General features: G+C 32.1%; 2 long non-coding RNA genes across 5 annotated transcripts; both read left to right on the top strand.

Moving 5' to 3' along the window:
• Nucleotides 1-2,495: 2,495 nt before the first annotated feature.
• LOC106311306 lies at nt 2,496-3,112 on the top strand. The gene is made up of 3 exons (XR_001263980.1): nt 2,496-2,606; nt 2,746-2,809; nt 2,890-3,112. It is a non-coding gene; the product is annotated as an uncharacterized LOC106311306 (long non-coding RNA).
• A 2,147-nt stretch (nt 3,113-5,259) lies between these two features.
• On the top strand, nt 5,260-9,027 carry LOC106310225. Of its 4 annotated transcripts, none has more exons than XR_001263733.1 (5): nt 5,260-5,688; nt 5,843-5,956; nt 6,044-6,178; nt 8,818-8,882; nt 8,962-9,027. It is a non-coding gene; the product is annotated as an uncharacterized LOC106310225 (long non-coding RNA). The 4 variants fall into 4 exon arrangements; XR_001263734.1 differs by having other exon boundaries at nt 8,941-8,987; XR_001263735.1 differs by lacking the exons at nt 8,818-8,882; nt 8,962-9,027 and adding an exon at nt 6,538-7,755 and having other exon boundaries at nt 5,261-5,688.
• Nucleotides 9,028-9,360: the final 333 nt, after the last annotated feature.

Below are 9,360 nucleotides of genomic sequence, written 5' to 3' on the forward strand. Positions count from 1 at the left end.
AGTTTTCTTTTGTTTATTTATTTTACTATTCAGTATTCTAAATCAGCTTTGTTTATTTATTTTACTATTCAGTATTCTAAATCAGTTATTCGGTTGAGTTGGTGTTTTTCACTGTCGCTACTTAAAGTATTTTATGTATCAACATATTTTACTATTTTAATTTCCTCACCCTCCCGTAGGACAGACGGGAGAATCAAACTATCATATTAATTTGTTTTAAACTGTTGATGGATTGCCAAGCATTTTATGATAAGGTCATACATAACGACAATAGAAACACCGTTGATTCTTATGAAACACCGTTGATAATATATGCTTTGTTATATTAACTTTGTAAGTATATGTCGTGGTATACATTAAAATAGCCACAATATTTAAATATAATATTACTTTTACTTTGGCAGCAAGTTTTCAATCAGTAATGGTATTGCCAAAAAAAAAGAAGTATCTTTTAATGATCGATTGGCCATCACGTTTATCCTATATTTTTGAGACTTAGTTTAGGAACGAAATTTGCAATCATTAATATATTTTCGTCAGCTGTAAGAGCATTAATATATTTACAAAACACGATTTTGTTCATATCATTAAAGATCTCTACTGTTTGTTAAAAAAAATTGTCCTTTTTTATCAGGATTCCACCAAATGCTTATTGATGTCTTGCAACAAGCATTCGAAGGGATAATGAGGAGGACGTATGGTGTTACATTTTATCGCTTTCAGTTTTTTTCTTTCAGTTTTTGATTTTGCTTTACAATGTTCCTGGCTTTTATAACATAAGATAAATTTATTTCATATCTATTTTTACAATGCTAAATGATAGTTAATTTTTCACAAGTGCGTTCTTTACTGGGTCGTATAATTAATTATCTCACTATTGTGTCAATAAAGTTGATGCTAACCTTATTAGTAGACGCCCTATTGTCTGAAACAATACCCTTGGTTCCCACCTCTTCAATCTTTCTCTGCAATGTGAAACTCTTATTCAATATAAACTAAAATATATCGTCAACTCAAATACATTTAAGGATAATTCACAAAGTTTGGCTTTGCTTGATTGTTTAAGTATACTCATATCAAGCAAAGAATTTTTAATACTAATCATAAAAATTTTATTTCAATCAAGCAAACAATCATTAAATTTTAACATTTTTATCAAGCATTTGAATTCAAATAGATACTCCTAAATAGAATTTAGCTTTGTTGAAATCAAATAGGTAAACGATGGAATTAGGTTTTCTGTGAAAGCTATGTCAGATTTCAACCTATATTCGAGACCCGATTGAAAAATAAATAACGAAACAAATGAAACTCCCTGCAATTGAGAATTGATTTTACAGATCTCAAAATATTATCAAATTGACTAACCTTATAGCTTCTCATTTTCTGAATCGATTGTTTACTCTGTGGAAGACCAGTAACCTTCGATTGGTATTATTGATTAGGTTTGGAACGTGAATACGTATTGCACAGAGAGAGAAATCAGAAGATCGGTTTGAATTGTTCTGAGACGGTGATAAACGAAACAGTCGATTCGGGAACGGCAAATATGGGAAAAATTAAAAATAATTGGGAAACAATATATCTGCAATTTGTGTTAAGACAATGACTTGCTTTTGCCCTCAAATATTGGACAATCATAATTACGGAACAAATATAATCGGGCCTTTGAATTTATTTGTTTATTATTATGGCCCATTATATTTATTCAACTAATCTATTATGTTATATATGTTACGACAATATAATTTACATAAATGTTGTGAGAAATATTTTTTTTAATTCCAAGTTCTATTAAGTTGTGTTAAAGTCTTTAAAATAATCAAATATAAATCTTTTAATAAGATTAGTTACCAAAAAAAATGGTATGGTATTTTATTTGTCTTACTAAAAATATATCACATACTCGGTAATAAACAAAAATATTTATAGAAAGATCATTGATCGTAAATACAATTTAATCCTTCAAATCGGGCCTTTCAATTTATTTGTTTATTATTATGGCCCATTATATTTATTCAACTAATCTATTATGTTATATATGTTACGACAATATAATTTACATAAATGTTGTGAGAAATATTTTTTTTAATTCCAAGTTCTATTAAGTTGTGTTAAAGTCTTTAAAATAATCAAATATAAATCTTTTAATAAGATTAGTTACCAAAAAAAATGGTATGGTATTTTATTTGTCTTACTAAAAATATATCACATACTCGGTAATAAACAAAAATATTTATAGAAAGATCATTGATCGTAAATACAATTTAATCCTCCAATATCTATAAATACTTATATAACGAAAAAATAAAAACCCTATATCTCTTAATAAAAACCCCACCACATATCAGTTTTATTCATCTTATAATCTAATTTTTTAAAATTTTAAAAAAATCTCACTCCGCGCAAGGCGCGGGTCTAATCCTAGTACTGTATTATTAGTTTGAACTTCAAAACATGAAGAAAAGGAAGGCCAGTCAGAATGGTATATTTTACTATATTATTATTCCCGATGAGAACCACAAGTGACGAATCGAGTGACGACGAAACCCTAAGAGACGACGCAAATCATGACAGCGATGATGACGAAATCCGCGATCGAGCAGGTATGAATCCTTATTTGCTTCGTCTTTAAAACTTTTCTCTTGATAAGAGCAGGATAGAATCTTTCTTCAGTGGAATGTAAATCGATTCTCGTTGGTGTGATTGCTTTGATAAAGAACTGTGTGGTTTGGATTGATTCAGGCGGTGAAATATTCCTCTGGATTCACAAGGATATCTTTTGGATATCTCACGTACTACCTTTCTGGTATGTTATTCTGTATATTTTCATGTTGTTTTTGTTCTGAAACTTATGAATCTTCTCTACTTTTTTTTCTTCTAATTTAGCTTCGCATAGGTTGAAGTCAAGCATTAAGGAGTTGGATAGATGTCTGGAGGAGAGAGCCAAGTTGTACGAGAACAGCAAGCGAAATAAATTTATGTAGATGAGCTTTTATGTTTTAGATGTTCATCAATTAACTACTTTGTATCTTTTATTTTGATAACTGGTTTGTTTAGACTACAAACTGAGACTTAAATGAGTAAAAAGCTTACTTTTCTCTAGTATTTATTGTCATGTCTTGTCATATCTTGAACCACACACACCAATATTCAGGAAAACAGAATGCAATTCTGTTGTGAAGAAGAGAAGCAAAAGAATGCCAACCCATAGTTGAAGGTTTAAAAACATAAAATTTTAGTCGAGGATTTTTCTTCCGATCCAAAAATAGTTTGGGGTTTAAATAACTAAAAACCCTAAATAAAATGGATATTTGTTGCAGGAAGAGAGAACTTTATGTCGCTCATTGCCAATCTATTCAAATATTACAACTAGAAAGTTACAAACCTCACTCAAGCATATCTCCACAGCACGAACTTTGTCTTTTAAAAGATTTGGGACCAATCAGAATGGGTAACTTTTGTTGTTTAGTTCATTCTTATAAGTCTTGTATTATACATTGTACAACAGTTTACATGTCCAGTTGCTTACTGAACATTAGTCACAAAATAACCGTACAAGGCTATGAACATTTTTCCACATTAAAGAGAAATTTGCAGTGTCTTTGCCCAATATGTTCAGTGGTTAACAGAGGAGCTCCTCAAGTTTCTCCTTAATTTTATTTGTCTCATTGACTCTAGCCAAGATATCTACGAACTGAGGAGACTTGTTGTATTATAGTTGTAATACATTTAAATTTTATTTACATACTATATTATATAGAAAGAGCGGAAAACATGTTTGGTGCTTTTGGTTGTTTGGGGACTTCTTAACAGATTGTTCAATGGTGGACAGATTCATAGCAGTAAAGTCTCGTGGACTTCTCTTTCGCAGAAAACCTTCTCCATCATGAGCTTTGATTAGTACACATAAGAGAAGCAAAGTAGAGATAAACACCAAAACAACTCTCAAGGAATAAAATATCAAATAGGTAAGCAAGACATAAATCTCAATGGTTTTTTAAAGTTTTTATTAATAAATACCAAAGTTATCCAAAAAAAAAGGCTATAATCAAAACCATCAAAATTTTTTCAGTATTCACAGAACAATATACAGAACATCGACACTAGATTTTGCTACACTATTGGCTAGACTCGTATTGAATAAAGACACCGGTTTTTGACCGGTTTAATAACTGGTGATCACAGAGAGACCTAAGAATGGTGTTGGAAAGACTCGTATCAATAGTATGAAGTAATGATCGAAGGATGACGGTTATTTGATATACAATTTGTATGGTTTGTAAATTCTAATATACAATTTGTATGGTTGTAAATTTCACTGATTTTGTAAAAGACAATATTACCATTAATGAGAACCTTAGACCATCTCCATTGCAGGGTTATGACCTAGTATCCAAACAAAAAATTAAATAATATTAAAAAATAAAAAGAAGAGGAAAGAGAGAAAGACGGGTCCTAAACAAGCCTTTCTTAACACCGGTTCTAAACCTCAATTCATCACGTATTTCTTTCTTAGTGGCCTTAATTTCTATTTTGAATTAAAAGTTATTTATTTCTTACATATGCAACGAAAAAGTGATAAATTTATGATCTAGAACCTGTAAATGGATATCTTACCGACGAGGCTGCCCTTAGACCATCTTTAACGGGAACTCTTAAGTGGAGTTTTTAGGGTATTTAGCCCTGTTCTAAAACTCGGCCGCCTAGCCGCCTAGGCGTTACGCGTCACTTTTCCGCCCCGATTTATGCCAAATCGGTTTAAAAAATCGGATATCCGATTTTTTTCCGCCTAGACCGCATAGCCGCCTAAATGACCGCCTAGCCGCCTAATCTATTTTTTTATTTATTTTTTATTTTATTTTTTTATTTATTTTTTATTTTATTTTTTTATTTATTTTTTATTTTATTTTTTTATTTATTTTTTATTTTATTTTTTTATTTATTTTTTATTTTATTTTTTTATTTATTTTTTATTTATATTAAGTTTATATATTCTATTTGTGTGTTTTATACAATCTTAAACATGAAAATGTATTAATGTTATACACAATTAAAGATTAACAAGTTTTATAACATAGTAAACCATCTAAAAATTCCGCACCGCATAATTTCCGATTAATCCCCGATTTTTTCTTTAGGCGCTAGGCCCAACCCGACCGCCCGACTAGCGTCTAGCGCGTTCCCGAACAGGGGTATTTAGTAACTAAAAAAAAAAGGAAATTAAGTTAAGCAACAGATCCTAAATAGGGGTTTTAAGAACCACCTCTTGCAAGACACGTGTGGCAAGGAGAGAGTATTGCGTTTACTCCATCTCTCTCTCGACGGTTCAATGCAGCGATTGATTTCTCTCTGTTGATCTTCTGATTCAACACTCCGGCTCTCTCTGTTGCTCTCAACGATGATGAATCACTGCCTCTTACCGGCGGTGTTGAGAGTATTCGCGGTGATGACGACGGCGCCGAGAGACATGACGGCGAGGGAGACGACGGGAAAATAGATAGAATTGGGAGAGAGGATGAGGACGACGTGGCCAGTGGCGGTGGCGGTGTCGATGAAGGCGGTGGCCAGTGGCGGCGTCGATGAAGGCGGTGGTTCCGCGGTGAGACTGAGAGGAGATGAAAGTGGTGACATCAACTTTGTATTATTGTCTGAACCCAGTTGCTCGTTATTACTATACACTTAAAGGTTAGTACCACAACCACTGTACAAGGCTTGGTGCCTGATCTTGTCATGTGTAGAGGTCCTGCTAGTTTATTATGTTCACCATTATTGTTATTACTATCTAAGATCATGTGAAATTACGAAGCATTCGTGTAACAACCTTCTCTGTTTTGAATAGAGCTATGGGGTGTGGGAAAAGAAGATATACGGCTGTCAAAGATGCAGACGACATGGAAACATGAGTATATGACAAACCTCTGCCTTGCTTTGGTTGTGGAATCGGATGGTTCTCGTGAGTATTCGATTCCATCCTCTTGTTTATCCCATATATTATCAGTCTTAAGACCAATGCTGATTTCTTCTCTTTGATAATTGACAGCTTTCTACTAGGTTTTGTGTTCCCTCCTTTGTGATGGAAGATGAGGGCGTTGAAAGATTTGGGATTGGATGTGATAAAAGGAACCATCTCAACTGAAGGATCCGTTAAGCAGACCAAATTTTCTATAACAAAACCGTAAGCAACGCCGTTCTGTCCCTGCTCCTCTTTTGCCTTTATGTGTTTTTCTATCACTTATTAGACCACTTCCCCGCCCTTGGCTCAGGAGTCTACTAACTCTGGTCCTTCAATGGTGAATGGGTTCATATTTATGTTTAATAAAAAAAAAAAAATTCTTAAGAACCCTTAGTTTAAGAACCTACCATTGGAGCAATTAAACTAAACGTTTCTTAACAAAAGTTCTTAATCTACATTTATTACTAAAATACTCATTAAGAACCCCTAATGGAGTTCCATGGTTTTTTTTTTAACGCTGATTTATTATGGCATTACAGTTCCATGGTTAATCATGCTCTTAGAGTCCGTTTTAAATGCAGTGGCAAATTGTGGTAGTTGGTCAGTCTATATGGACCGGCGGCTGTACTCAAAGTGAAGTTAGTGACAAATATCCGCTTACCTTTCAATTTCGAGCTATTTATATTTATGTTACGATATAATAATAACAAAATCATAACTAAATTTATTTGTTGAAGTAGTATATATGATTTATAGAAATGAAATATTTGTTGTCCTATATTTAGGATCGATTAGGTACAATGTTAATTGTTTGTGTTTAAGAAATAAATATCTCGAACAACTAAGAATTTTAGTTACTCATTCTGTTTCATTTTAATTGTCGTTTTACACTTATGAAAATATATTAAAAAATATTTAATTTTGAATATTTACTAAATAAAAACATCATTATCAATACTGCGATACACCTAAACACATTTTAACCTATAGAAAAATAGGATGGACTATAAAGTCAATAAATTTTACATTGAAACTATAAGGCACTACTTATTTTGAAACGAAAATTTTATTGGAGCGGGTATGAAGAAAATACGAAGCTTGAGGAGAAAGTTGGCGTATATCATAGTTTCCATGAGTCAAGAGTCTCTGTGAAGTATTATGTTAACTTTCCCAAAGCTATTGTATAGAGATCATGTCTTAGGTTTGTATATATATGATGGTGAGATGTAATGGAATGGACAAGAAATTAAGCACAAAGCTTATCATGGTATCAGAGCTATAATAGCAAAAACCCTCAAAATTTCTCAAGATCGACATGAGTATCACAAAAGAGAAGAAGAACGAGACAGAGATGATTCGTGTGGGCGCGGAAGCGACACTCTCACCATACTACCTACATGATGTGGATGGACCTGGAAACACAATAACTACGGTTCAACTAATTAAGGGGGAGAACTATGAAGAATGGGCAAAGCATGTGCAGAACGCCTTGCGAATGAAGGCTTCATCGATGGAACTCTGAAGAAACCAACTTAATCAGAAGATATCGAACAATGGGAGGTGGTGAATGCTATGATAGTAGCATGGATAATGAACACCATTGAACCAACATCCTTTGTATGACTGCATTATCATAGTTACTAACATAGGAGAGGACTATAGAAAGAGATGTAAATATGAATCTCTTACATGGATATCTTTTGTAAACACATTTGGGTTTATTAACAGTTTGTGACAAGCGATTTTGTTTTAGTTAAGGAGACCCGTCGCAGCGACAACAACAAATGCGCCTGTTTTTCGGTGGTGTGGGAGTGAAATATCTTATTTTTTTCTAAATCAATAATACAGTTTGCGAAACTATAATTGATTTGACTAAAGCTATCTTGGATGATAAAAAAAAAGGATTGCAAGGTTAGTAACTTCTACTATAGATTTTAATTTCAACTAAAATTTTTTTGGTCAACTAAATTATAATCAGTTTTTTTTCATCCATATCATCTTAGTTATAAACCTAGGATTTGTTATAGCATAAAAAACGGGTTCAACAAAATTTAATGTGTGATTTAATAAAAAAACGAATAGGCAAGATTTTTAGGTTTTATGGAGACGATAGTAAATGAATATGAAAAGAATTAGAACCAGATGATGAGAAATGATTCGAGCAAATTAGTGGTGACACAGAGCAAAGCAGAACGAAAGAAGAATGAGCAGAGTTAAGTTATTACACATGTTAAAACTAGACAAATCAAATGACACAACGTGAAAACAAATATAGTCAATACAAGGGAAGAGAGTGAAGATAAAATGCATTGAAAAACTGAATGTTAGATTAGTAAGCAATAGGCAAAAGGAGATTAAAACGCAAAAATCTCCACACCCTGGCGCGGGGTAATGATACCTAGAAGAGTCACAAATACAATAGTTGAAGTGAGTATTTGGTTTTATATGCAATTGTATTGAAAGTATGATTTATTTAGAATAGTCGGAATCGGTCTTGACCCCATGAAACATTTGAATGGGGTCCCCACTTATGTGGAGTCCATTATTTTAAAAAACAAATTTATATGTGTACTAATAAATAAAATGCTAAAATGTATAGCAGAAAGAAAATGATAAAAATTAGTTTTTATAAATTATAATTTTATAAGAAAATATAAAATAGGCAAAAAGGTTTTTCACAAAAATATTTAAGCTACCCAAAAAAAAAATTATGTTAAAATATAATTTAAATTTAAATTTTGTTAAAAATAACTTTAAAAAAAATACTAAATAAAAAATTTGTTTTGGTTTAGGATCCCCAGACCTCTGTATAGTCGTAGCGGTTTATAATAAAGTTTCTTTTACAAAACATACTTTTACAGGTTTAGAAGAAGACAATGAGAGATGTGCCAATATTTCATAATCTCCGTTAATACCAACCACCAAGGTCAGCAATTCATCGCAATATAACTACCACCTTCATCAACTGATAAATTTCTCAGTAGACAAATCAAATTTTACAACAGGAACGGAGCCTTGATTACAAAATCTCAGCGGAACTTCTCTAAGCTCGAAGAGAAGAACAACTATTTTAATCTATGCACTTATCTTTCACTTACGTTTACCCGTAAAACTTATTACGGCACAACAATATATTAACTTCAATTTATCAATTAAAACCACTATGACTAAACCAAAATCTCACCCGAATCCACTTCCTTTTACATTTTACATTTTAAAAATATTACAACACTTTTAATTATTAACATCCCAGCGCTTACGCGGAGCTCCACCCCTAGTAATAATAACTAGCTTAAGATTCGCGCAATTGCGTGGGATGAATGTTATATATTAAGCTAATTTTTATCTATTATTATTTATTTTTATTCATTTACGTATTATGTATATAATTAAATTAGTTTAAA

The sequence above is a fragment of the Brassica oleracea genome, chromosome C8, assembly GCF_000695525.1.
Source record: "Brassica oleracea var. oleracea cultivar TO1000 chromosome C8, BOL, whole genome shotgun sequence".
Classification (NCBI taxonomy): Eukaryota; Viridiplantae; Streptophyta; class Magnoliopsida; order Brassicales; family Brassicaceae; genus Brassica; species Brassica oleracea.